The following is a 27,860-nucleotide window of genomic DNA, read 5'->3' on the forward strand; positions in this document are numbered from 1 at the left end:
CAACTAACTGCCCCTCCTACCTTTGAAAATCTTCCCCAGAGCCTAAGAATTGGCTCTGTTGTAGATGTAGGAGCAGACCTATACCACTATATGTGGCTTAGCGACTGGAGGGCAACAAAGAGCCACGCTGAGTTCGTGTGGGTTACACCCTAGGCTGTGGTAAGAGCTGCCCAGGAAGCCCAGCCAGTTGTGGGGAGCCCGGACTCTGCATCTGCCTTGGGCAGGGGGCCAGAGTGCCCAAGAGCAGACCCCAGCCCTTGTCCCTGACCCCCAAGGCTCACCGCCCAGGACAGGTGGAGGGTGCAAGGCTCCCCACAACAGCCCCAGGTTCTCTGGGCAGCTCTTACCATAGCCTAGGGCAGTGGTCCCCAAACTGTGGGGCATGGAGGAATGTTTGTGTAAGCAGTGTCAGGATGAGCTCCACCCTGACATCTGGTGGTGAGGTGTGGCAAGTTGTGGAAAAGAACTTCAGGGGCCGATCTCATTTGCATAGGCACACCCACCCCGCCTAGAATGAGGCCATAGCTGCCCAAATGGTCACTTTGGCTGCTGTGGGATCCCCAGTGTCTCTGTTATTGGGGCAGGAAGAATACATTGTTATTACCCTGATTATGGGAACTGTGCTTGGAACTGTACTTGGCCTTTTGTTATGATGGAGGGACTCACCATCAACTAAGTAGCACTTGCTAGGCAAGGGTCATGGGTTCCAAAACTCTGTGAATTGAGAGAGGCTGGGGACAAGTATTAATAGTTGGTGGCATGGGCCCCTGGGTGAGGGCCTTACATACTAATTGCACTTCCTCCTCTCTCTACTGTGGAATATCAGAGCTAATTTTGATTCCATTAGGAGTCTAGTTACAGGCTGCTGAGCTCACTTTGGGCTAATGGTGCACCAGCAGTGAGGCTCCCCTGCTACAAGCTGAACTCACTGAGCATTGTGTTAAGTAGTGGGGGAGCCTGAAGATATATTGTGGAGCAGTTTGCGGGACGGCTGGAGCTGCTTGTGGGCCGCGGAGCGGAGCTGAGCGAAGGAGTTCGTGGGGCAGCTGGCTGAGCAGAGCGGAGGCCTATGGAGCTGTGGGGTGGTCAGCTTCAGATCATGTAAGGTGCCCCTTACCTCTCTCCTCCCCCCCCCCCATCTCCACCCAGGGTGGGAGGTAAAGCTCCGCAGATAAACTTTCGAACTCTGGGGCTGCCCTGACCAGGGACAGAGACTTTTGGGTCATTGGACTTTGGGTGATTTGGGGTTGCTGGACTCAAGAACCAAAGGGAAAGGACACGCCCCAATTTGCTTGGGGTGGGTTTTTTTTGCTCATGGGTTGTGTTATGAATCCTGTGAGTGGTGTTTCCCCAACATAATGCCACATTGTTTCTCTCTGCTATTAAAAGGCTTTTTGCTACACTCAGACTATGTGCTTGCGAGAGGGGAAGTATTGCCTCTTGGAGGCGCCCAGGGGGGTGGTATATATTTGTCCCAGGTCACTGGGTGGGGGCTCAAGCTGGTTTGCGTTGTGTTATTGGAATGAATCCCCTAGATATTGAACCCGGCCCTTGTTGCTGCCAACTCTGACGGGCAGAAGGGTTACATTTGGGATGGGTGCGGCAGGCCCAGCCCTACACTCAGCTTCGCTATGGCCCCACCTGCCCTTCTCCCAGCCCTAGCTGTGGCTCTGTTCCTGGCCGCACCCCCACTCACAGCCCCCAGCCATGGGCCCCAGCCCTGCTCCTGCTCCTGTCCTAGCTCCGGGAGCAGGGGGGACCCTGCAGACCAGGTAAGGGGAGACATGACTGAAAAAATTTGGGGACCCCTGGCAGGGCTGTCCTTAGGCTTAGGCAGTATACATGGCTGCATAGGGCACCCGAAAATTTGGGGCACCGCTGGGTCTTAGTGTCCACACTCCCGCCTCCTCCTATCCCTGTTCTGACTTTTCCTACAGGCTCCCACAGCTAACGGCTGCAGCCTGGTGAGTCTTCCTCTGGAGGGGATCTAGTAACTTAAAAGTGAAAAAGCCTCCAGCCTGCCAGACATATTAGCATAGGGGTCGGCAACCTTTCCGAAGTGGTGTGCCGAGTCTTCATTTACTCACTCGAATTTAAGGTTTCGCCTGCCAGTAATACATTTTAATGTTTTTAGAAGGTCTCTTTCTATAAGTCTATAATATATAACTAAACTATTGTTGTATGTAAAGTAAATAAGGTTTTTAAAATGTTTAAGAAGCTTCATTTAAAATTAAAATAAATTGCAGAGCCCCCCTCCCCCCCCCGGACTGGTGGCCAGGACCCGGCCAATGTGAGTGCCACTGACAATCAGCTCGCCTGCCGCCTTTGGCACAGGTGCCATAGGTTGCCTACCCCTGTATTAGCACAACACTGAAACTGTTAAAGAGCCATTCAAGTGGTAATGAATCCATTTAACAGGCATTTGCCAACCCCCAGGTATATACTGTCAGTTTCTGAATTTACTGACAAAAAACAGTTGTGCATTGCTGTAATATTTACTTAGAACATGTTAGTCTACAGAACCCTAGTTTAAAATTTGCTTTAAAAATATTTCATTAGTGTGTTGGTGAAGATTATAAAATCACATCTCTAAAAAATCTTTGCATAGAGTTTTAGATGCACAATCTGAGTATTCATCTTTAGCCTTAAACGTTTGGATCTTCAGACGTATAATTTTTTAAATAAATCCTTCAAAAGACCACCCTTCTCTAAAATACACATTTTAATTTTAATTACTGTAGTACAAAAAAATTGCTTCCAAAGTCTTCTTGTCCTTTCTGTCCATCCCTTTCTCCCTTCACCACCCTGTTGAAGAGAGCCCTTAAAGGGACAACACCCCTTTCCTTCCAGATAGCTGGACAAATGAGTTTCCCTTTCTTTACTTCTGACTATTTGAGTAACTAATTTTACGAGAGCCCTCCAGCAAAATCAGTACCTTAGTGCGATATAAAAGCCGTTGTTATGCCTAAAATCTTTGGAAACATATTTTTTAAAGTTGGTGAAATTTCATAAACATGTCTGTTGTTATGGAAATCACACAAAGTAAATGAGTGTGCCCTTTTTCTAAAAGCAGTGAACATTGTTATGAACACACTAAACCTCTGTGACGGACGAATTTAAAATAATGGCTTTGTTTCAGTGAGTTCAATGTGTAGTAATCTGGAATGATTACTTTTTGAAGGCTTAAGAGTACATTTAAAATATAAAAGCAGCTTAGAAACACTAAGAAAATGTAAAAGAGAGAAGCACTGCCTCATGCAGTCCATGATGTTTAATGTTGTGTTCACCAGGGCAGCTGACTCGCCCTTACTACAAAGTTTTTACAAATAAATCTCTGATAAATTTCAGGGTATATGAAAAAAACCCTGTGACTGACGTTTTTTATTCCCAAATTTAGTGCTTTTAATTAGGTACCTTCTGCACATCCAGTCTTCACCGTCTGGCGTGCAGTGGGGAGCATGCTCCATTTTCATTAGAAAGAAATGGCAGCGGAGCGGTTTTTTCAAATGTCATTTGCTTCGTTTGGTTCAGGGATTTGGCTGGAAGGGGGTGAGCAGGGTGGGGGAGGGAGACAGTGGGGAGAGGGAGGGGCCTGGGTGGAGTGGGGCGGAGCAAGGAGGCGTGTGGGCGGGGCCACAGGCAGAAGAGGTGGGCTGGGGGCTGGCCTCCCCAGGTGGTAGCTTCACCCCCCGCCCATGACAGCAGGTAAGAGCGTCGGCTCCCGCACACCCCACGCGCTGCAGTCTCCTTAGCAGGGGCGTATTCACAGAGCCGAATGTGCCAGCGCCGTGCATGCTGCGTGAGGGAGAGAGTCCGGGGGTCTCTGCGGGGAACTGCGAGTCTCCGCCACCGTGAGGCGGGCCGGGCATCTCGGTATCCTCTGCTGTACCCCCCACCCGCCTCCGGCTGCGAGCCCGGGCTGCGATCAGGCATGGGACACCAGTTTAATAATACTGCATAGGCCCCATAAATCCTAAGGACGGCCCTGATCCCTGGCCTAGGATGACCATACGTCCATTTTGGCCCGACGACCGGACTTTTTTGGCAAAACTGGACATTTGTCCCATTTGTTCTTGTCAACTGATTGGCAAGGGCAAATGGGACTAATGCCAAGTTTTGCCAAAAAGGAGCGGGGGGGTGAACAGTAGGGCTCGGGGGGGGGGGGGCGGAGGTGAGTGGTGGGGCTTGGGCCAGCCCTGAGTGGGGGAGGGGAGAGGGCCAGCTCTGTAGGGGGGTGGGGAAGGAGAGCCGCTCAGGGGAGCTCAGTGCCACACGGGGGAGGGGGAAAGGGAGAAAGGGCTCGGGTGAACTCCGTGCCATGTGGGGGGGAGGGAAGGAGCAGGGCTTACTCCAGCTCAACGGGGGGGCCCTCACTCCAGCGCCGCTCCAGGCAGGATGGGGACCTTGGTTGAGTACTCTACAGGGGGGCCCTTAGGGGCCTCGGTCCAGTGTCGCACCGGGGGCCTCGGTCCCGTGTCCATCCCCGCCCCCCCAGCACATGGACTCGGCAGTGACACTGCACCTGCCAAGGGCTGGGGGGGATCTGGATGAACAAGGGCTCAGAGGGGTTCTGGGTGCAGGGGAAACGGAGCTGTGCAGGAGGAAGTCCTGGTGAAAGTGGTGTGGCTCAGCCAGGAGCGTCTGGGTGTGTGTTTCAGAGTAACAGCCGTGTTAGTCTGTATTTGCAAAAAGAAAAGGAGTACTTGTGGCACCTTAGAGACTAACCAATTTATTTGAGCATGAGCTTTCGTGAGTATGCATCCGATGAAGTGGGGGTGTGTGTGTGGAGAGGGACCCTGGGGGGCTCAGTGCTGGGGTCTGGGTGCTGGGGAACGGGTCTGGTGGGGTATGGGTCTCGGTGCAGCTTGTTGGGGCTCAGTGGAGTGGGGGGGGCTCATGGGGTGGTCCAGCTGCATAGGGGGTGGGGCTCACCAGGGTGGAAGTTCAAGTGTGGGGAGCTCAATGGGGGTGGTCTGGGTGCAAGGGTGAGGGTCTAGATGCAGGGGGTGCGGCTTGGTGTGGGGTCTAGATTATGGGAGGGTCTGGATGCACGGGGGTTGGGTGGATGGGGGAGCAGCTCTCCGTACAGTGACGCCTCCCCCTGTGGCTGAAGAACAATGTAGGCAGGAAATAGGGAGCAGGAGTGCAGAGCCAGGGGAGGTTTCTTGGGGTGGATCTGACCCTGACCTGGCCCCTCGATGCAGGGGAAGTGCGCTCCTCCCCCAGCCCAGCCAGGATTAGCAACTGAGCCCCACGCAGCTGGGGTGGGGCTGGGGCGGGCCAGGTGTGGAGGGTGGGGCTTGGCGAGGGGTCTGGGTGTGGGAGAACTCCCAACTCTGGATGCGGGGGCTGGGGCTCAGAGAGGGGAGTCTGGATGCAGGAGGCTCCAAATGCAGGGAGTGAGGGTTAGCGGGGTGGGAGTTCAGATGCAGGGGGCTTTGTGGGGGATTCTGGGTGCAGGAGGTGAGGCTCAGCAGGGGGTCTGGGTATGGGGGAGATCTGGATGCACGGGGGTTGGGTGGACATCTGACCAGGCTCCGGGTGGGTCTGACCCAGCACCAACCAGAGCATACCCAGCCCTGCTCTCCCCCCCCCCACGCAGTGATTTACCTCTCCACCAGCTGCTCCTGGCACCCAAAACAACACGTCTGTGCTGCTGGGAAGAAGCGCATGGTTGCTCTTGCAGGTTCCCTTTGTTGCCCCATCAGAAAGTAATTTTTCAGCAGAGAGCAAAGAACTCTGCACAAGACATGAACTCTGCATGCGCACAGTGGTGCAGAATTCCCCCAGGAGTACGTATTAGAGGTCTGGGTTCTATTTTCAGCTCTGCCTGACGTGCCCCTTGTGCAAGCTCTCAATTCCCCTGCCTGTGAAATGAGGGGATGCGCTACCTCCCCCCAGGGTGCAGTATGAGGCATTGGGTTATAACAGGGGGTGCAAAGGGCACAGACAGTAAAAGAGCTGGAGCTGGAACACACAGACTCCTAGCTCGCAGTTCAAGAACTGAGGGGGATGGTCTCTCTCTCCCTGCAGGGCCAGTGTGTTGTTTCTGAGTTGGCCACATGGCATGAACGGACAGCATGACCCCAAAGGAAATGCTTGGGTTCCAGCACTTCTGAGGCTGGCCAGGGCAGCCCCATGTTTCCACCTGCTGCCAGCAAAACTCCACCTTTCCTGCTCCCCTCAGCAAAGGTCTGTGACCTCTCCACCCACACTTCCATCCTGCACAACTCCAGCCCCAAATCCCCAGCTGCTCAAGCTCTCCCATCCCCCCACCATCTTCATAGCTCAGTAACTGCAGCTCCGCAGCTTCTCTCTCACTGTGCCCCCCATGCCCTAGCCCCTGACCCACACTTCTCCCACAGGCCCTTGGCGTCTTCAGAAGGGTGCTGATGGCTGTTTCCCCTTCCACTCCCCCATCATCTTCTGAGACTGCCCGGCTTGGCCACCCCCTTCCATCTGTGGGGAGCTGCCACGCTGACCCAAGGGCAGGTAGAGAAATCTTTGGGGAACAGCCACCCCATCCCCCCTGGGAGGAACCAAGGCCTGCCTTGTATGCTGAGCTGGCAGGTGCTGGCCCCCCTTCATGGGAGGTGGCAGTCCCCAGAGGACTGTGGGGATGCAGGAGGACATGGGGAAGTGGATGTCTTCCCAGGAGCTACAGGGGCTGCCAGAAGCAGAGGAGTCCAGAAGAAAGTGGGGAGCCAATCCCCCCACCCTTGGCTCCCCAGATTCATCTCATCACTGCTTAAGGAAATACGGAGCTTCACCAAGTGGGAACTGTGTTGAGGCGGAGCGAGAGTCGTGGCCATAGGACTGTGCCCTGGGGTCATCGTGTTCAACACTGGGAAACTGGAAGATGCAGGTTACAGAGAATGGTAACAGCGCGGGGAGGGGCACTCTGCAAAGACAGCCAGACACCCTTCACTCTGCCCTGCTGGGATGGCACGAGGAATCCAGGACCCCACAGCATCTTGCCCACCCTCACAAAGACAGCCAATCCCCTGTGTCCCAGAGCTACAAAGCAAGGCCCCTGTGAGTGTTCAGTGGGGAAACCACGAGGGTGAGCATATTTCCCAAAGAGAAAACGGAGCACTGCATGGGGCTGGCTCTAGCTGCTTGCCTGAGCCCCGCTCCCCACGCGGGGCTGACCCGAGTCCCCCTCCTGCACAGGGGCTGACCCAAGTCACTCACTCAAGTCCTGCCCCCCTTCCCCACACGGGGCTAGTGGTCGCTGCTCACCTGAGCCCTGCCTGTACCCCTGCATGGGGCTGGCATCTCCACTCACACACCCCCTCCGCATTGTCTTCTGCACCCCCAGGTTTTGACAGTTGTAGGCATTTGTCCCACTTGCTCTTGCCAGCTGGTCAACTGATGGAAGTTGGCAAGAGGAAATGGGACAAATGCCCACTTTTGCCAAAAAAGACAGGACAGCCAGGACAGGGCTTAAAAAGGGGACTGTCCTTGCCAAAACGAGATGTGTGGTCCCCCAAAACAACACAACCTGGTAATGGACTCCCCTAAGTTGGTGCAATGTCTCCCAGCAGCAGCCTTCCGCGGTAGCAGACACATTCCACCCCGCAGTTCTACGGTGCAGTATGGAAGTGGAATGACTGACACCCAATTAGCCTGTCAGCAGTTCCAATAAGGCAGCAAGACACGTTCTTGCTGAGACACTTACACAGCTCTGGCAGTTATGGTAAGAACCCCATTTGCAGATCTAACTCTGATGTCAATTGCAAACAACTGTAACTGTTGACAGGAAAAGTGCATAAAAATACCCATGGCTGGGAGTACTCCAGAAAACAAGAGTCTAATAGCCAGGGCAGTGGGCAGATTGCTGTGGGATAGAAAGCAATCAGGGACTGGTTCCATAACTCAGACGTTTTAAAAATTTACTTCCATTCCAGGCAAACGGTGCCTTCATGACCCTGGAGCCCTTCCAGCTCACGCGGAGTGATCCAAACCGTTGGCCTGAAGCCAGCATTGCCGAGCTGCAGGGAGTCTGGCTATCCTGGGGTTGGGGGAGTGTCTGCTCGGCATGTGGGTCCTCTCAGGGTGGCATCTCCCAGGGCTGGGTCGGGAGACAGGAGCCTGCGGTACCAGAGCAGCTTGGGCACTGCGGGCCTGGCTTCCCCCCGACAGCCCCCAGAATCGCCCGGAAGGGTCCCCTTCGGTTGGGCCTGGTCAGGATTAACTAAGCCAGCCCGAAACACGACCGGCCCACGAGGGCTTCCTCCCCTCCCTGCCAAATCTTCCTCCCCTGAACCCTGCCCCAAGGCTGCTCTGCCAGAGGCCCCAGGGCCTGCCTGACCCCAGGGTGTAACGAGGCTGGGCAAGAGGGGCAGCTGCCAAGCCGCCGGCAGTGCAAAACTGGGGCAGTGCAGGATCAGGCCCAGTGGCATCCGCCCCCCCTCCCCGCAGGAGCAGGTCCAGCGGCGTCCATTCCCCGCCCTGCAGGAGCAGGCCCAGGGGTGTCGGCAGACGTCCATGGGCGTGGTTTGGGGTGGCGCTGCGGGGCACTGTCCCCCAAACAAAGGCCCGGCAGGAGCATAGGAGGTGCTCCGGATGCTCAGTGTCTAGTCGGCAGCTAGACGCCGCAGCCAGGGTCTTGGTGCCGGTCCCTTCCCCTTAGCATGCTGGGCGCCCTGCATGGCCAGTGATGCACCCTGTTTTCTGTACAACGGTGAGTGCCCATGGGGGTGGGGGTATGGGGGAGAGGGGTGAGGTGCGGGGAAGAGGCAGTGGGGAAGGAAGGAGGATGGGATAGGGCAGGGGGAAGAAAAGGGAATGGGGGAGGGGAGTGGGGGAAGTAGGATGGGGCAGGGAACAGTGGGGAAGGAGGATGGGATGAGGAAGAGCATGGGATAGGAGAATGGCAGGGGGGAGTGGGAGCCCGAATGCAGCATCCCCTCAGCAGCATCAGCTTCTGATCTGCCAGCTCCAGGCAGGAGATGACAGTTTTCAAACTGTGGGGTGCATCCCCCTAGTGAGGCACACCCCACAGTTTGAAAACCTCTGTGCTAAATGGAAGGCAGCAGCCCAAGGAAACCATGCAGCTTCCCTGTCTTCAGATTAAGACTCTGGGTGGGACTTTCAAAATTGCCCAAGTGCTTTAGCACAAATCCCATGGGCTGTCAAACTGGCACTATGCGCCATAGACAACTCCCACCAGCTGCCTTTAATCCAAAGCCGCATCGGCTCTGCTCACCCTTCTGAGCCTTACCTCCCACCCTCTGCCTAAAGCAGATTCAATGAGGCTTGCAGAGTAAGCAGCAGAAGTTTTCCTGCCTGCAACCATCCATTGATTCCTCCGCTGCAGAAAATCGGAGATAATGCTTCTCGGTTACTGCCTTTCTCTGCCAGCTTTCTGTGAGCTGATTAGAGTCAGCACGGCAAGGTGAAATGCACCAGGCTACATTGTGAGCACGTTTGAGATTAGTAGGAGTGCCCCGCTGGTGTAGCCAGTGCAAAGCTCTCGCTGCTGCAGGCTCTCCCTGGCCTGCACCGCTCACCAGGACAATGTGGATGAGCACCATGCGCTGGGTACGGGCATGTCCTCGGACAAGAGCACAGCCCAGAGTCCTGCCCCCTCTGAAGGAGGGTACTGTGCTTTTTCCTGGGACTCTGCCACAGGGGCTTGATCAGGCCCAGAAGGACGTGGGCATCCGCCCAAGAGTTCCAAGGACTAGAGCCACAAAGGAACCCACTAAGGGAACTCTATTGGCAAATAGTACATTTGCCAAAAACTACCTTTTTCAGGGCACTGAAACTGATTGTGAATTAGGGTCACATTCAGAAATAGTTTGGGCTGGAAAAAACTGGGGGGAAAATTCACATACAAAATCCCTCCTCCAACTCAGGCAGCGAAATGATTTCAGTTCACAGCTTCCCCCTCTCAAGTGAGTGCCTTAAGCACCAGGTTATAGAGCCATTCCTGCCCCCATGTGCTCTCTTGAGCCCAATGAATATCGATGGATTTATGCGAAATGTACAGCTACAACAGGAGAGCTGGAGCACAGACCAGCCTTGAGCTTTGGGGCTGGGCTACTCGCCTGAGGAGGGGCAGTGAGCAGAGTTCAAGCCCCTGCACCAGAGTGTGGATTCAACCACAGGTCTCCCAGATGAGGCTCAAGGCCCTAAGCTCTGGACTAAAGACCGCGAAGGGAGAGTGCCTTGCTTTGCTGGCCTGGAAATCATTTCTTCCTGGCCAAAAGTAATGGGATAAATTTGTGAATGGTTTTGGGTCGACTGAGATGGCATCGTCTGGTGAAAAATTTCAGCCAGCTGCACTCATCAGCACCTGCCCCTCTGAGACAAAACAGCCCGGGAGAAGTTGTAAGGCCCCTGGGGGATACCCATGGTGGAGGGGGCTTCCCTGGCAGGCATGGAGCCAACATAGCCAACTCAAAGCCCTCCGAACTGGACTATAATGTGGATAGGTTTCAGAGTAACAGCCGTGTTAGTCTGTATTCGTAAAAAGAAAAAAGAAAAGGAGTACTTGTGGCACCTTAGAGACTAACCAGTTTATTTGAGCATGAGCTTTCGTGAGCTACAGCTCACTTCATCGGATGCATAGCATATCGTGGAAACTGCAGAAGACATTATATACACACAGAGACCATGAAACAAAACTTCCTCCCACCCCACTGTCCTGCTGCTAACAGCTTATCTAAAGTGATCATCAAGTGATCATCAAGGAAGGCCATTTCCAGCACAAATCAAGGTTTTCTCACTCTTCCCCCCCCCCCCCCCCCACAGACACACATACAAACTCACTCTCCTGCTGGTAATAGCCCATCCCTCTTTGAAACCTCTCTTTATAATGCGCATGATAATCAAGGTGGGGCATTTCCAGCACTAATCCAGGTTTTCTCACCCCCCCCACACACACACACCCCCCCTCCAAAAACCACACACACAAACTCACTCTCCTGCTGGCAATAGCTCATCTTACAATGTGCACAGCAATAATCCAAGTTTAACCAGAACGTCTTGGGGGGGGGGGGGTTTGTAGGAAAAAAACAAGGGGAGATAGGCTACCTTGCATAATGACTTAGCCACTCCCAGTCTCTATTCAAGCCCAAATTAATAGTATCCAATTTGCAAATGAATTCCAATTCAGCAGTTTCTCGCTGGAGTCTGGATTTGAAGTTTTTTTGCTTTAAGATAGCGACCCTCATGTCTGTGATTGCGTGACCAGAGAGATTGAAGTGTTCTCCGACTGGTTTATGAATGTTATAGAGGGATGGGCTATTACCAGCAGGAGAGTGAGTTTGTATGTGTGTCTGTGTGTGTGGGGGGGGGGAAGAGTGAGAAAACCTTGATTTGTGCTGGAAATGGCCTTCCTTGATGATCACTTGATGATCACTTTAGATAAGCTGTTAGCAGCAGGACAGTGGGGTGGGAGGAAGTTTTGTTTCATGGTCTCTGTGTGTATATAATGTCTTCTGCAGTTTCCACGATATGCTATGCATCCGATGAAGTGAGCTGTAGCTCACGAAAGCTCATGCTCAAATAAACTGGTTAGTCTCTAAGGTGCCACAAGTACTCCTTTTCTTTTTTCTTTTTATAATGTGGATAGAAAGCTGGCTTCATCGTTGGGCTCATCGGGTAGTGATCAATCACTCCATGTCTAGTTGGCAGCCGGTATCAAGCGGAGTGCCCCAAGGGATAAGTCCTGGGGCCGGGTTTGTTCAATATCTTCATTAATGATCTGGATGATGGGATGGATTGCACCCTCAGCAAGTTTGCAGATGACACTAAGCTGGGGGGAGAGGTAGATACACTGGAGGGTAGGGATAGGATCCTGAGTGACCTAGACAAATTGGAGGACTGGGCCAAAAGAAATCTGATGAGGTTCAACAAGGACAAGTGCAGAGTCTGGGGACCAACTGGCTAAGCAGCAGTTCTGCCAAAAAGGACCTGGGGATTACAGTGGACGAGAAGCTGGATATGAGTCAAGAGTGTGCCCTTGTGCCAAGAAGGCAAACAACATATTGGGCTGTATTAGTAGGAGCATTGCCAGCAGATTGTGGGAAGTGTTTACTCCCCTCTATTCGGCACTGGTGAGGCCACACCTGGAGTATTGTGTCCAGTTTTGGTCCCCCCACCACAGAAGGAATGTGGACAAATTGGAGAGAGTCCAGCGAAGGGCAACAAAAATGATGAGGGGGCTGGGGCACATGACTCATGAGGAGAGGCTGAGGGAACTGGGGTTATTTAGTCTGCAGAAGAGAAGAGTGAGGGTGGATTTGATAGCAGCCTTCAACTACCTGAAGGGGGGTTCCAAAGAGGATGGAGCTCAGCTGTTCTCAGTGGTGGCAGATGACAGAACGAGGAGTAATGGTCTCAAGTTGCAGTGGGGGAGGTCTAGGTTGGATATTAGGAAACACTATTTCACTAGGAGGGTGGTGAAGCACTGGAGTGGGTTACCTAGGGAGGTGGTAGAATCTCCATCCTTAGAGGTTTTTAAGGCCCGGCTTGATAAAGCTCTGGCTGGGATGATTTAGGTGGGGTTGGTCCTGCTTTGAGCAGGGGATTGGACTAGATGACCTCCTGAGGTCTCTTCCAACCCTAATCTTCTATGATTCTGTGAATATAGGGCAGAGCCAGAGCATTCTTAGCCCCAGTTGTTGCCCTGCAAGGCAATGCCCCAGGGGGCCTGCAAAGTTGGGGTAGTCCTCTGGGCTGCAGTAACCTGCACTGGGGGCTGCGCCCGCTTGTGGCAGCCCCAGAGTGGTTCAGACCAGCGTGCCTCTAGTCTAGGATCCTATCCCTGACTGTGTCCACCACCAGCTGCTTTGGTGGAAAGTGCAAGAAGCCCCCCGAGGACCAGTTCTGGGATCCCCTACCCCCAAGAAAAGTTTCCTCCTGACCCCACTCACTAGAGGTTACTTCCTGCCCTGAAGCATGAGGGTCTCTGACCATTCCAGAGCCCCGGTTGTCTTTAATATTTACTGTTAATGTCACATATTGTTCTTCTCCATATAAATGTCTGATCACTTTCTGAGTCCTGCTGAGCTCTTGGTCTCAGTGTTATCCTGTGGCAGAGAGTTCCACAGTCTAACTGTGTGTTATGTGAGAAAATATTTGAATTTAGCACCTGTCGTTTTCAGGGGCAACACATGGCCCTCCCCTTTAGTGCCTGGGCTGGGCTCAGCTCAGCTGCAGAGGTGAATTCCCCCAGCGGCACACCAATTTTAGAGGCCCCCTTTGGCAATGCCTTCCTTAGGCAAGCAGCATGTGAGCTTAGCAAAATCCATTGTGCAGGCAGAACTCTGTCATCCTTCTGGAACAGGCTTGCAGGGTTCCCCAAGGAAGCTGAGTTCCAAACCAGACAATGGTGTGCTTGCCCAGGATCTCCCCACGGGGGCGCTGTTCAGCACAGCCTCCCAAATCTTGTTTTAATAAGGAAAGCCTTCATTCCTCTCATGCAACACCCTCCCTCAAAAAGCCCCAAAAACAAGATAACTTTGCTCACAACCAAACAATCGAGCCCCAGATCATAGAATCATAGAATATCAGGGTTTGAAGGGACCTCAGGAGGTTATCTAGTCCAACCCCCTGCTCAAAGCAGGACCAATCCCCAACTAAATCATCCCAGCCAGGGCTTTGTCAAGCCTGACATTAAAAACTTCTAAGGATGGAGATTCCACCACCTCCCTAGGTAATGCATTCCAGAGCTTCACCACCCTCCTGATGAAAAAGTTTTTTCCTAATATCCAACCTAAACCTCCCCCACTGCAACTTGAGACCATTGCTCCTTGTTCTGTCATCTGCCACCACTGACAACAGTCTAGATCCATCCTCTTTGGAACCCCCTTTCAGGTAGTTGAAAGCAGCTATCAAATCCCCCCTCATTCTTCTCTTCTGCAGACTAAACAATCCCAGTTCCCTCAGCCTCTCCTCATAAGTCATGTGTTCCAGACCCCTAATCATTTTTGTTGCCCTTTGTTGGACTCTCTCCAATTTATCCACATCCTTCTTGTAGTGTGGGGCCCAAAACTGGACACAGTACTCCAGATGAGGCCTCACCAATGTCAAATAGAGGGGAACGATCATGTCCCTCGATCTGCTCGCTATGCCCCTACTTATACAGCCCAAAATGCCATTGGCCTTCTTGGCAACAAGGGCACACTGCTGACTCATATCCAGCTTCTCGTCCACTGTAACCCCTAGGTCCTTTTCCGCAGAACTGCTGCCTAGCCATTCGGTCCCTAGTCTGTAGCTGTGCATTGGGTTCTTCCGTCCTAAGTGCAGGGTCCTGCACTTATCCTTATTGAACCTCATCAGGTTTCTTTTGGCCCAATCCTCCAATTTCTCTAGGTCCCTCTGTATCCTATCTCTGCCCTCCAGCGTATCTACCACTCCTCCCAGTTTAGTATCATCCGCAAATTTGCTGAGAGTGCAATCCACACCATCCTCCAGATCATTTATGAAGATATTGAACAAAACCGGCCCCAGGACCGACCCCTGGGGCACTCCACTTGACACCGGCTGCCAACTAGACATGGAGCCATTGATCACTACCCGTTGAGCCCGACAATCTAGCCAACTTTCTACCCACCTTATAGTACATTCATCCAGCCCATACTTCTTTAACTTGCTGACAAGAATACTGTGGGAGACCGTGTCAAAAGCTTTGCTAAAGTCAAGAAACAATACATCCACTGCTTTCCCTTCATCCACAGAATCAGTAATCTCAACATAGAAGGCGATTAGATTAGTCAGGCATGACCTTCCCTTGGTGAATCCATGCTGACTGTTCCTGATCACTTTCCTCTCGTGTAAGTGCTTCAGAATTGATTCCTTGAGGACCTGCTCCATGATTTTTCCGGGGACTGAGGTGAGGCTGACTGGCCTGTAGTTCCCAGGATCCTCCTTCTTCCCTTTTTTAAAGATGGGCACTACATTAGCCTTTTTCCAGTCATCCGGGACTTCCCCCGTTCGCCACGAGTTTTCAAAGATAATGGCCAATGGCTCTGCAATCACATCCGCCAATTCCTTTAGCACTCTCGGATGCAGCTCGTCCGGCCCCATGGACTTGTGCACGTCCAGCTTTTCTAAATAGTCCCTAACCACCTCTTTCTCCACAGAGGGCTGGCCATCTACTCCCCATGTTGCGATGCCCAGCGCAGCAGTCTGGGAGCTGTCCTTGTTAGTGAAGACAGAGACAAAAAAAGCATTGAGCACATTAGCTTTTTCCACATCCTCTGTCACTAGGTTGCCTCCCTCATTCAGTAAGGGGCCCACACTTTCCTTGGCTTTCTTCTTGTTGCCAACATACCTGAAGAAACCCTTCTTGTTACTCTTGACATCTCTTGCTAGCTGCAGCTCCAGATGCGATTTGGCCCTCCTGATTTCACTCCTACATGCCCGAGCAATAGTTTTATACTCTTCCCTGGTCATATGTCCAACCTTCCACTTCTTGTAAGCTTCTTTTTTATGTTTAAGATCCGCTAGGATTTCACCATTAAGCCAAGCTGGTCGCCTGCCATATTTACTATTCTTTCAACTCATCGGGATGGTTTGTCCCTGTAACCTCAACAGGGATTCCTTGAAATACAGCCAGCTCTCCTGAACTCCTTTCCCCTTCATGTTAGTCCCCCAGGGGATCCTACCCATCTGCTCCCTCAGGGAGCCGAAGTCTGCTTTCCTGAAGTCCAGGGTCCGTATCCTGCTGCTTACCTTTCTTCCCTGCGTCAGGATCCTGAACTCGACCAACTCATGGTCACTGCCTCCCAGATTCCTGTCCACTTTTGCTTCCCCCACTAATTCTTCCCTGTTTGTGAGCAGCAGGTCAAGAAAAGCTCCCCCCCAGTTGGCTCGTCTAGCACTTGCACCAGGAAATTGTCCCCTACGCTTTCCAAAAACTTCCTGGATTGTCTATGCACCGCTGTATTGCTCTCCCAGCAAATATCAGGAAAATTAAAGTCACCCATGAGAACCAGGGCGTGCGATCTAGTAGCTTCTGCGAGTTGCCGGAAGAAAGCCTCATCCACCTCATCCCCCTGGTCCGGTGGTCTATAGCAGACTCCCACCACTACATCACTCTTGTTACTCACACTTCTAAACTTAATCCAGAGACACTCAGGTTTTTCTGCAGTTTCGTACCGGAGCTCTGAGCAGTCATACTGCTCCCTTACATACAGTGCTACTCCCCCACCTTTTTTGCCCTGCCTGTCCTTCATGGCAGAGCTAGCATTCAATTCCACGCTGAGCATTTGCCCAGCACCCAGAGTTTCAACCAGATTGCTGACTTATCATTTTTGCTCACCCTATATACATCCAGGCTGGCCACTCCACTCTCACAGTCTGTGTCACTACTGCCTCTGGCTACAGAGTGTGCATTGATATTCCTTTTTCTGTATTCTGACTGGGTCTCTTCCTTAATTCTCTTAGGGTATGTCTACACTACGAAATTAGGTCGAATTTATAGAAGTCGGTTTTGTAGAAAGTGGTTTTATACAGTTGATTGTGTGTGTCCCCACGCAAGTGCTCTAAGTGCATGTAGTCGGCGGAGTGTGTCCACAGTACCAAGGCAACCATCGACTTCCGGAGCGTTGCACCGTGGGTGGCTATCCCACAGTTCCCGCAGTCTCCGCCGCCCATCTGAATTCTGGGTAGAAATCCCAGTGCCTGATGGGGCTAAAACATTGTCGTGGGTGGTTCTGGGTACATATCGTCAGGCCCCTGTTCCCTCCCTCCCTCCCTCCGTGAAAGCAGGGGCAGACAATCGTTTTGCGCCTTTTTTCTTGAGTTACCTGTGCAGATGCCATACCACGGCAAGCATGGAGCCCACTCAGCTAACCGTCACCGTATGTCTCCTGGGTGCTGGCAGACGTGGTACTGCATTGCTACACAGCAGCAAATTGCCTTTTGGCAGCAGACAGTGCAGTATGACTGGTAGCTGTCATCGACGTAGTCCTGGGTGCTCTTTTAATCGGGCGCCTGGGCAAACATGGGGGTGACTCAGCCAGGTCATTTTCCTTTTAAGTTTCGTCTCGTGGCGATTCAGTCCTACCAGCAATGCACTGTCTTTTAACCTCCAGCCAGCAGAGGATGATGGCTAGTTGTCATACTGCACCGTCTTCTGCCGAGCACCCAGGAGATGATGACGGCTAGCAGTCGTACTTCACAGTCTGCCGCCAGAAAGATGTATAAAGATAGATGAAGTGGCTCAAAACAAGAAATAGACCAGATTTGTTTTGTATTCATTTTGTCCTCCTTCCTTCTGTGAAATCAACGGCCTGCCAAACCCAGTTTTGAGTTCTACCCTTGAGGTTTTGAGTTCTATCCTTGAGGGGGCCATTCAGTTTCTCGCAAAGCCACCCCCTTTGTTGATTTTAATTCCCTGTAAGCCAATCCTGTAAGCCATGTCGTCAGTTGCCCCTCCCTCCATCAGGGCAACGGCAGACAATCGTTCCGCACTTTTTTTCTGTGCAGACGCCATACCACGGCAAGCATGGAGCCTGCTCAGATCACTTTGGCAATTAGGAGCACATTAAACACCACACGCATTATCCAGCAGTATATGCAGCACCGGAACCTGGCAAAGCGATACCGGGCGAGTAGGCGACGTCAGCACGGTAACGTGAGTGATGAGGACATGGACACAGACTTCTCTCAAAGCAGGGGCCCTGGCAATGTGGGCATCATGGTGCTAATGGGCCAGGTTCATGCGGTGGAACGCCGATTCTGGGCTCGGGAAACAAGCACAGACTGGTTCTTTAGTGTTGCAGGTCTGGGACGATTCCCAGTGGTTGCGAAACTTTCGCATGCGTAAGGGCACTTTTATGGAACTTTATGACTTGCTTTCCCCTGCCCTGAGGTGCAAGAATACCAAGATGAGAGCAGCCCTCACAGTTGAGAAGCGACTGGCGATAGCCCTGTGGAAGCTTGCAATGCCAGACAGCTACCGGTCAGTCGGGAATCAATTTGGAGTGGGCAAATCTACTGTGGGGGCTGCTGTGATGCAAGTAGCCAACACAATCAAAGGTCTGCTGATGTCAAGGGTAGTGACCCTGGGAAATGTGCAGGTCATAGTGGATGGCTTTGCTGCAATGGGATTCCCTAACTGTGGTGGGGCCATAGACGGAACCCATATCCCTATCTTGGCACCGGAGCACCAAGCCGGCGAGTACATAAACCGCAAGGGGTACTTTTCAATAGTGCTGCAAGCTCTGGTGGATCACAAGGGACGTTTCACCAACATCAACATAGGATGGCTGGGAAAGGTACATGACGCTCGCATCTTCAGGAACTCTGGTCTGTTTCAAAAGCTGTAAGAAGGGACTTTATTCCCAGACTAGAAAATAACCATTGGGGACGTTGAAATGCCTATATGTATCCTTGGGGACCCAGCCTACTACTTAATGCCATGGCTCATGAAGCCATATACAAGCAGCCTGGACAGTAGTCAGGAGCTGTTCAACTACAGGCTGAGCAAGTGCAGAATGGTGGTAGAATGTGCATTTGGACGTTTAAAAGCATGCTGGCGCAGTTTACTGACTCAGTTAGACCTCAGTGAAACCAATATTCCCACTGGTTCATAATATCTGTGAGAGTAAGGGGGAGACGTTTATGGCGGGGTGGGAGGTTGAGGCAAATCGCCTGGCTGCTGGTTTCGCACAGCCAGACACCAGGGCAGTTAGAAGAGCACAGGAGGGCGCGGTGCGCATCAGAGAAGCTTTGAAAACCAGTTTCATGACTGGACAGGCTACGGTGTGAAAGTTCTGTTTGTTTCTCCATGATGAAACCCACCGCCCCTTGGTTCACTCTACGTCCCTGTAAGCTAACCACCCTCCCCTCCTCCCTTCGATCACCGCTGTCAGAGGCAATAAAGTCATTGTTGCTTCACATTCATGCATTCTTTATTCATTCATCACACAAATAGGGGGATAACTACCAAGGTAGCCCGGGAGGGGTGGTGGAGGAGAGAAGCACCAGGAGGGGTGGTGGAGGAGGGAAGGACAAGGCCACACAGCACTTTAAAAGTTTAAAACTTTAAAACTTATTGAATACCAGCCTTCTGTTGCTTGGGCAATCCTCTGGGGTGGAATGGCCAGAGGCCCCCCCCACCGCGTTCTTGGGCATCTGGGTGAGGAGGCTATGGAACTTGGGGAGGAGGGCAGTTGGTTACACAGGGGCTGTAGCAGCAGTCTGTGCTCCTGCTGCCTTTCCTGCAGCTCAACCATACGCTGGAGCATATTGGTTTGATCCTCCAGCAGCCTCAGCATTGAATCCTGCCTCCTCTCATCATGCTGCCGCCACATTTGAGCTTCAGCCCTCTCTTCAGCCCACCACTTACTCTCTTCAGCCCGCCACCTCTCCTCCCGGTCATACTGTGCTTTCCTGCACTCTGACATTGTCTGCCTCCATGCAGTCATCTGTGCTATGTCAGTGTGGGAGGACAGCATGAGCTCAGAGAACATTTCATCACGAGTGCGTTTTTTTTTGCCTTCTAATCTTCACTAGTCTCTGGGAAGGAGAAGATCCTGTGATCATTGAAACACATGCAGCTGGTGGAGAGAAAAAAAAGAGGCAGTGGTATTTAAAAAGACACATTTTCTAGAACAATGGCTACACTCTTTCAAGGTAAACCTTGCTGTTAACATTACATACACAGCACATGTGCTTTCGTTACAAGGTCGCATTTTGCCTTCCCCCACCGCGTGGCTAGCCCCTCACCCCTCCTCCCCCGGCTAACAGCGGGGAAAATTTCTGTTCAGCCACAGACAAACAGCCCAGCAGGAATGGGCACCTCTGCATGTCCCCTTAAGAAAAGCACCTTATTTCAACCAGGTGACCATGAATGATATCACTCTCCTGAGGATAACACAGAGAGATACAGAACGGATGTTGTTTGAATGCCAGCAAACATACACTGCAATGCTTTGTTCTACAATGATTCCCGAGTACGTGCTACTGGCCTGGTGTGGTAAAGTGTCCTACCATGGTGGGTGGAATAAGGCTGCCCTCCCCAGAAACCTTTTGCAAATGCTTTGGGAGTACATCCAGGAGAGCTGCAAATGCCAGGGCAAATTAATCATTAAACATGCTTGCTTTTAAACCATGTATAGTATTTTAAAAGGTACACTCACCAGAGGTACCTTCTCCACCTGGCGGGTCCAGGAGGCAGCCTTGGGTGGGTCCGGGGGGGACTGCCTCCAGGTCCAGGGTGAGAAACAGTTCCTGGCTGTCAGGAAAACCAGTTTCTCCGCTTGCTTGCTGTGAGCTATCTACAACCTCATCATCATCATCTTCCTCGTCCCCAAAACCTGCTTCTGTGTTGCCTCCATCTCCATTGAAGGAGTCAAACAACATGGCTGGGGTCGTGGTGGCTGAACCCCCTAAAATGGCATGCAGCTCATCATAGAAGCGGCATGTTTGGGGCTCTGACCCGGAGCGGCCGTTTGCCTCTCTGGTTTTCTGGTAGGCTTGCCTCAGCTCCTTAAGTTTCAGGCAGCATTGCTTCGGGTCCCTGTTATGGCCTCTGTCCTTCATCCCCTGGGAGATTTTGACAAATGTTTTGGCATTTCGAAAACTGGAACAGAGTTCTGATAGCACGGATTCCTCTCCCCATACAGTGATCAGATCCCGTACCTCCCGTTCTGTCCATGCTGGAGCTCTTTTGCGATTCTGGGACTCCATCATGGTCACCGCTGCTGATGAGCTCTGCATGGTCACCTCTGCTGATGAGCTCTGGCCAGCGTGGCAAGTTGCAGGTGACCATGCAAACAGGAAATTGAAATTCAAAAGTTCGCGGGCCTTTTCCTGTCTACCTGGCCAGTGCATCTAAGTTGCGAGTGCTGTCCAGAGCGGTCACAATAGAGCACTCTGGGATAGCTCCCGGAGGCCAATACTGTCTAATTGTGTCCACAGTACCCCAAATTCGACCCGGCAAGGCCGATTTAAGCGCTAATCCACTTGTCAGAGGTGGATTAAGGAAATCGATTTTAAGAGCTCTTTAAGTCGAAAAAAAGGGCTTCATCGTGTGGACGGGTGCAGGTTTACATCGATTTAACGCTGCTAAATTTGACCTAAACTCCTAGTGTAGACCAGGGCTTAGTGCGACAAACTACTTCAATTTGGCTTTTTTTTTTCTTACAGCTGCTACAATCTGCATCTTTGAATTGGCAATCAAAAGAAGCGTGGAACCCTTTTCCACATGTCTGCCGAGCGGACCGGCTCTTGCTTTGGGTTCCAGAGAGTTTATGAGTTCCTACTTCTGTTTTAGTGCTGGTATGCAAATCTATTGCATCTCTTTCTGCAGTTTTCATTGCTACTCCAATTTCTACTGCCCTTTTAAAGGTAAGATTTTCCTCAGTTGAGAGCCTCTTCTGTATGCTTTCATTGAACAGTCCACACACAAATTTCTCTCTTAGGGCCTCGTTAAGCCCATCCTTAAAAGCACAGTGTTCTGATAATCTTTTTAATGCTGTTGCAAAAGAGGAAACAGATTCACCTTCAAGCTGATTCTGCTTATGAAACCTGAAACTTTCTGCTATAATCAGGGTCTTGGATAACAAGTGCTCTTGAACAATCTGCACAATGTCTTTTAAGGGTTGGCTGGCTGGCTTGTTTGGGGTGATCAGACTGCAAACTAAACTGTAGGTTTTTCCCCATCCCACTCAGTAAAGCTGCTACACGTTTTTCTAGGGAATCTCATTTACTTCAAAATACTGCTCCAGCCTCCATGGCACTCTCGAAGGCCTCCATATGTCCAGTATAGCTGCCATGTCAGCTCTCTGCTGTTAGGTTAGTTGTTCAGAGTGCTCACAGTTGGAGCAGGATCCTCTTTCCCACCAGGACTGCAAGCAATGTCACCCATTGTTTCGCTAGTCAGATGCACAGAGGGTTCTTGAAATCCTCCTCAGCAATTGTTGTGTCTTATTCTCTCTTGCTGCAGATTAAGCCAATTACTTCTTCTCCTACATTCTGTGTACATGGAAAAGAAGAAATTACTCACTTTGTGCAATAACAATGGTTCTTCAAGGTGTGTCCCCCTGTGGGTGCTCCCCTGTAAGAGTATCTGTGCCCCTGCGCCTCTAATCAGGGATTTTTGGTAGCAGTGTCCATTGAGACCGCACATGCGCTCTCCTTCCCTCATGGTCCGCTTTGAGGCTAACTGCGCTGCATGGGAAAACTGCCCCCGCTCAGTACCTTCTCTACCACAGAGCCCTATGGAGAACTCAGGAGAACTCAGAAGTAGACGAGAGGAGGGCGGGTTGTGGAGCACCCGCAAACTTGGAATGTAGGTAAATACATTGAGTGCTCAACTTTTGGCTGTGGAACAACATGTCGTTCACCTTGTCAGAGCATTCTGCCTCTAAGCCTTGGAACCAAAAAGGAGCCACGCCTGGAGGTGGAGGTCCTGCAGGTTGCGGTGTTTTGAGAGAGCAGGTGAGGAATGGGCCAAAGAGGAACCAGAGGACATATTGCCATCTGTGTCAGGTAAGGGAACCAGACTTGTCTTGGCCTGGCCATAAGGGGCAATCAGAATAATTCCCACTTTGTCTCGTTGAATTTTCAACAGGACCTTGGATAGAAGAGGAAACTGGAAAAAGGCATACAAGAGGTCCCCATCCCATGGGAGGAGGAGGGCATCTCCCAGTGAATGTTTCACCAGGCCAGCTCTGGAGCAATAACGAGGACATTTCTTGTTCCGGTAAGTAGCAAAGAGGGTTCCCCAGTGGGCGAATATATCTTGAAGCACCTCTGAGTTCAGTTCCCATTCGTGGTCATGAGAAAAATTCCAACTGAGACTGTCAGTTGTCACGTTCTGTGTCCTGGGTACATAGACAGCTGAGATGAGCACATTGTGATGGATGCACCAGTTCCAAAGTTTGAGTGCTTCCGTGCAGAGGGAGGGAGACCTGGCACCTCCCTGACAATTTATGTAAAACATATAGGTTGTTTTGTTCTTCATGACTTTTGTGTGGATGTTCTTCATGAAAGGCAAAAAGCATGCACATGCATTCCTGACAGCCCTTAGCTCCAAAAGATTGATATGGAGGGTCAGTTCTGGAATGGGTTACCTAGGGAGGTGGTGAAATCTCCTTCCTTAGAGGTTTTTAAGGTCAGGCTTGCAAAGCCCTGGCTGGGATGATTTAGTTGGGGTTGGTCCTGCTTTGAGCAGGGGGTTGGACTAGATGACTTTCTGAGGTCCCTTCCAAACTTGATATTCTGATTCTGCCCTGAACCTTGTGGTTGTGTACGTGAGCTCCCCAGCCTATTAAGGAGGGCATCTGTCCCAGGGTGGTGGATCTGTGTAGCGGGAGGAAAGCTCTCACTTGTACTGCATCAAGGTTGGCACTGATAAACTCCAGTCACCATACCAGGCTTAGTGTGCTGCTACAATATAGAGAGCCTTGGAGAATCTCTGGGTGGAGCAGTCTGTACTGATATTGGTCCTGCCCAAAGGATGGTACGGTTGGTTGTATTGAGATATTGAAGTAGACATCTTGTAGGTCGCAGGCTGGAAATCAATCTCCTTGCTCTAGAGCTGGAATAATGTCTGCTAGCATGACCATCTTGAACGTCTGTGCCTTCCCGTATTTGTTTAATGCCCTTAGATCTAGAATGGGCCTCCAACCTCCTTTTGCCTTAGGGATCAGGAAATCATGGGAGTAAAACCCCTTGCTCCTGAGTTGCACTGGGATTCATTCTATGGTCCCTAGGCATAACAAATGATGTATTTCCTAATGAAGTAGGTTCTCATGAGAAGGGTCCCCAAAGAGGGATGGGGAAGGAGGACTGGGATGAGGGAGGGACATGAATTGAATGGCGTAAGCCTCTGAAATAATCTCCAGGACCCTTCTGTCAAAGGTGATAGTCTCCCAGCTGCTGTGAAAGAGGGCCAGGCAACTTCTGAAGGGGCATGACAGGTGTGTAGATGGCAGCTGATGCTGCAAGATATAACTGTTCGGGCCCTTGAGCAACCCATCAGAAGTGCTTAGAAGAGGCGGTCTGAGAGGTCGCAGACTGGGATGCGGACTGCTTCCACTTTTGAGCTCTAGTCCTCTTACGCTGTGGCTCATAACAGTACTGAGATGGTGGGTATTGAGGAGGTTGTGACCTGTGCTTGGCTGAGAGCTATATCTTCTCTTCTGTCCCGCAGTGTAGATTCCTAGGGAGCGTAATGTAGCCTGGAAATCCTTCAGGATGTGGAGAGAAGAATCTGTCCTCTCTGAGAACAGGTTGGGCCCTTCATACTGGAGGTCTTCTGCAGCTCTTTGGGCAGAAAGGTGTAACCAAGAAGCCCGCCTCATGACCACTGTCATGGACACCAGGTAGGCCGCTGTATTGGCTACATCCAGTGCTGTTGCTACCACCAGTCTGGCTATTAACTGACCCTCTCTGAGAATGGCCTGAAACTGTTCCTTTTTTGTCTTTAGTAAAGGTTCCAGAAACACATTGAGTTTCCCATAATTAATAAAATCATATTTGGCCATGACAACTTGGTAAGTCGCGACTCTATATTGTAATGTTGCTGACGAATAGGTAGTCCTCCCAAGCCTGATCATATGGGGTCAACTTGGCATGATGTTGCTTGCGTCATGCATTAACCACAGCCACTATGATGGAGTTGGGTTGCAAATGTTGAAACAGAAAGTCTGCTTCTTTGGGAGAGATGTAGTTTCCACCAACTTGTGATGTGTATCTGCCAATTCCTGTAGGGGAATCTGCAGCTCATCTGCCACCCTCTTGGGAAGATCCAGAAAGTTTTTAAAATCATCACCTAGTGATGTGGGGGAGGCTTTATGGCCTCATCTGGTGGAGATGAGGCAAAGTTTGCTGGTGGGGTAGCTTCCCCTTTGGGCCCTTCTTCCTGTTCTGAAAAAGCTTTCTCCTCTCCTGGCTCAGGAGCTCTGGACAGCTAGGCTGTAGGAGACCATCTGGTGGACTCTCTAAGAGACACTGGACAGCCACAACATGTGGGATGTGGTCACCCAAGGATCACAGTACAGCCATGGGGGGAGGATGGTATGGGCAGTGGGGTTACTCCAGGGGGCCCATACCATGATCATGGGTCAGCTCGATGGAATTGAGGAGGACCCTTGCATTGTGATGGTGGGCCACGATGTGAGGCCAGGGAAATGACCTCCTCTTGGCCACTGTTAGACTCGTCACTGGGTAAGGGTGGCACTGACTGGGGTACTGGTGGTACACAGCCCGGTGCTGAGAGTGATTCTGGGTGCCAGGATGTGCTCAGTACTGGGGTCCCGGTACCAAGTACTGGGGACTGCGGTTCTTCCCCAACCATCAGATTTCCAGGGTACTGGAGTTTATGTGCTACTGTGGGCTCACTCGGCACTGCGGAGGAGTGTCTGTGGTACATTGTCATTGAGAAGGTGCAGAGCACTCCCTAGACGGGAGTTTTGTCACACCCGGTACTGAAAATTTTCTCTGTGCCGCTCTTTTAGAGATGGTACAGTAATTGTCTTTCTCCTTATGGGGTGGTACCACTGCCTCAGAGCCTGAGCCTCTGGCTTATCCAGGCAGTGCAGCAGAACTCATAGCAGAGGCCCCATTCTGGGTACTGTGCTTCAGACCTGCTGGTGTTGTCGGTACTGAGGTAGCAGCACGGGGGAACCCCTGGCTGGCCAACTACTTGGAGCCCATGCTTTTCAAGGGGACTCTGCTGTTTTTTTTCATGACTGTACCCCCTTTGAAGTTAAAGGCTCTGGGGATGATCTGGGGTCAGCACTGGAGTCCCCTGAAGACTGGAGGAGGAAGTGTTTTAACTTCAGCTCCCAGTTCCTGCAAGACTGCAGCTTTAGCTGGTGGCAGAGGAAGCACATCTGAGGGATATGGGAGTCTCCCAGACACCAGACACAGTCAGAGTGTGTGGCCATTGCAGGAATCAACTCCTCGCAGGAGAGGCACCTCTTGGAGCCGGGCAAGCTGGGCATGCCCCTGGGGGAGGGGGGCTATCACCCTGTATCAGTGAGGAATGCAGAAGAAACATCTTCTTTTCTCTTCTTCTTCTTTTCCTTTTTTTTTTAATTTGAAAAAGTTTAGAGTCTTCTAAACATCCGGGGGGGGGGGGGGGGAGGGGGAAGGGGGCGGGGAATCCCCACAGACAGGCCAGAAAATGTAAACTAAAGTTCTTTTTTTTTCTTTAATCCCAATGGAGTAAAAAGGAAACACTATTAAGGAGATCAAAAGAAACAAAAACTACTACTTATGCTACTGACACAGATAAGGAAGGGACAACTGATGAGGTTCAATAAGGATAAGTGCAGGGTCCTGCACTTAGGATGGAAGAATCCAATGCACCGCTACAGACTAGGGACCGAATGGCTAGGCAGCAGTTCTGCGGAAAAGGACCTAGGGGTGACAGTGGACGAGAAGCTGGATATGAGTCAACAGTGTGCCCTTGTTGCCAAGAAGGCCAATGGCATTTTGGGATGTATAAGTAGGGGCATAGCGAGCAGATCGAGGGACGTGATCGTTCCCCTCTATTCGACACTGGTGAGACCTCATCTGGAGTACTGTGTCCAGTTTTGGGCCCCACACTACAAGAAGGATGTGGATAAATTGGAGAGAGTCCAGCGAAGGGCAACAAAAATGATTAGGGGTCTAGAGCACATGACTTATGAAGAGAGGCTGAGGGAGCTGGGATTGTTTAGTCTGCAGAAGAGAAGAATGAGGGGGGATTTGATAGCTGCTTTCAACTACCTGAAAGGGGGTTCCAAAGAGGATGGCTCTAGACTGTTCTCAATGGTAGCAGATGACAGAACGAGGAGTAATGGTCTCAAGTTGCAATGGGGGAGGTTTAGATTGGATATTAGGAAAAACTTTTTCACTAAGAGGGTGGTGAAACACTGGAATGCGTTACCTAGGGAGGTGGTAGAATCTCCTTCCTTAGAGGTTTTTAAGGTCAGGCTTGACAAAGCCCTGGCTGGGATGATTTAACTGGGAATTGGTCCTGCTTCAAGCAGGGGGTTGGACTAGATGACCTTCTGGGGTCCCTTCCAACCCTGATATTCTATGATTCTATGATTCTATGAACTGCTTGCTCCATTTGCAGCCAAAGGCAGTTGAGAGGGACCAAGGGGTGTATAACGAGATGTACCCCCAGGGTGCAACCTGGAAGCTGTTGGAACCATTGTGCCCCCAACTATTCAGCTAGGTTGACCTCCCACACTGCTCTGTTGGTGATACCCAGCCAGCCCCTGTTATCACCCAACATGACAGCAGGTGGCAACACACACCCAACTGAGTCACCTGAGTGCTTTACCTAAACCACTTATGGACCAACAATAAAGGCACCAGCCAATTTCCCAGCTCCCCAGTCTGGAACCCGTACAGGAGTATAAACCTAGAATTATACGGTCTTGCACTGCACAGGGGTCTGTATGGTGCAAGCTCATTAAATTAGTCTACTCTCCTCTCGATGTGGGAAAGATATGCAACAGCCCTTGTGACCAGAGCTAAGATTTCCAAATGCTTCACTCAAAACACACCTACCTCAGGTGTCCTTTGGTCTCCTTCCCCCAGTGAATCTAGTTTAAAGCCCTCCTCACTAGGTTAGCCAGCCTGCTTCCGAAGATGCTCTTCCCTCTCTTCGTTAGGTGGAGACCGTCTCTGCCTAGCACTCCTCCTTCTTGAAACACCATCCAATGGTCAAAGAATCCAAAGCCTTCTCTCCGACACCACCTGCGTAGCCATTCGTTGACTTCCACAATTCGACGGTCTCTACCCAGGCCTTTTCCTTCCATGGGGAGAATCATATATAGAATACAGAATCATAGAATATCAGGATTGGAAGGGACCTCAAGAGGTCATCTAGTCCAACCCCCTGCTCAAAGCAGGACCAATCCCCAATTTTTGCCCCAGATCCCTAAATG

The sequence above is a fragment of the Natator depressus genome, chromosome 19 (assembly GCF_965152275.1).
Source record: "Natator depressus isolate rNatDep1 chromosome 19, rNatDep2.hap1, whole genome shotgun sequence".
Classification (NCBI taxonomy): Eukaryota; Metazoa; Chordata; order Testudines; family Cheloniidae; genus Natator; species Natator depressus.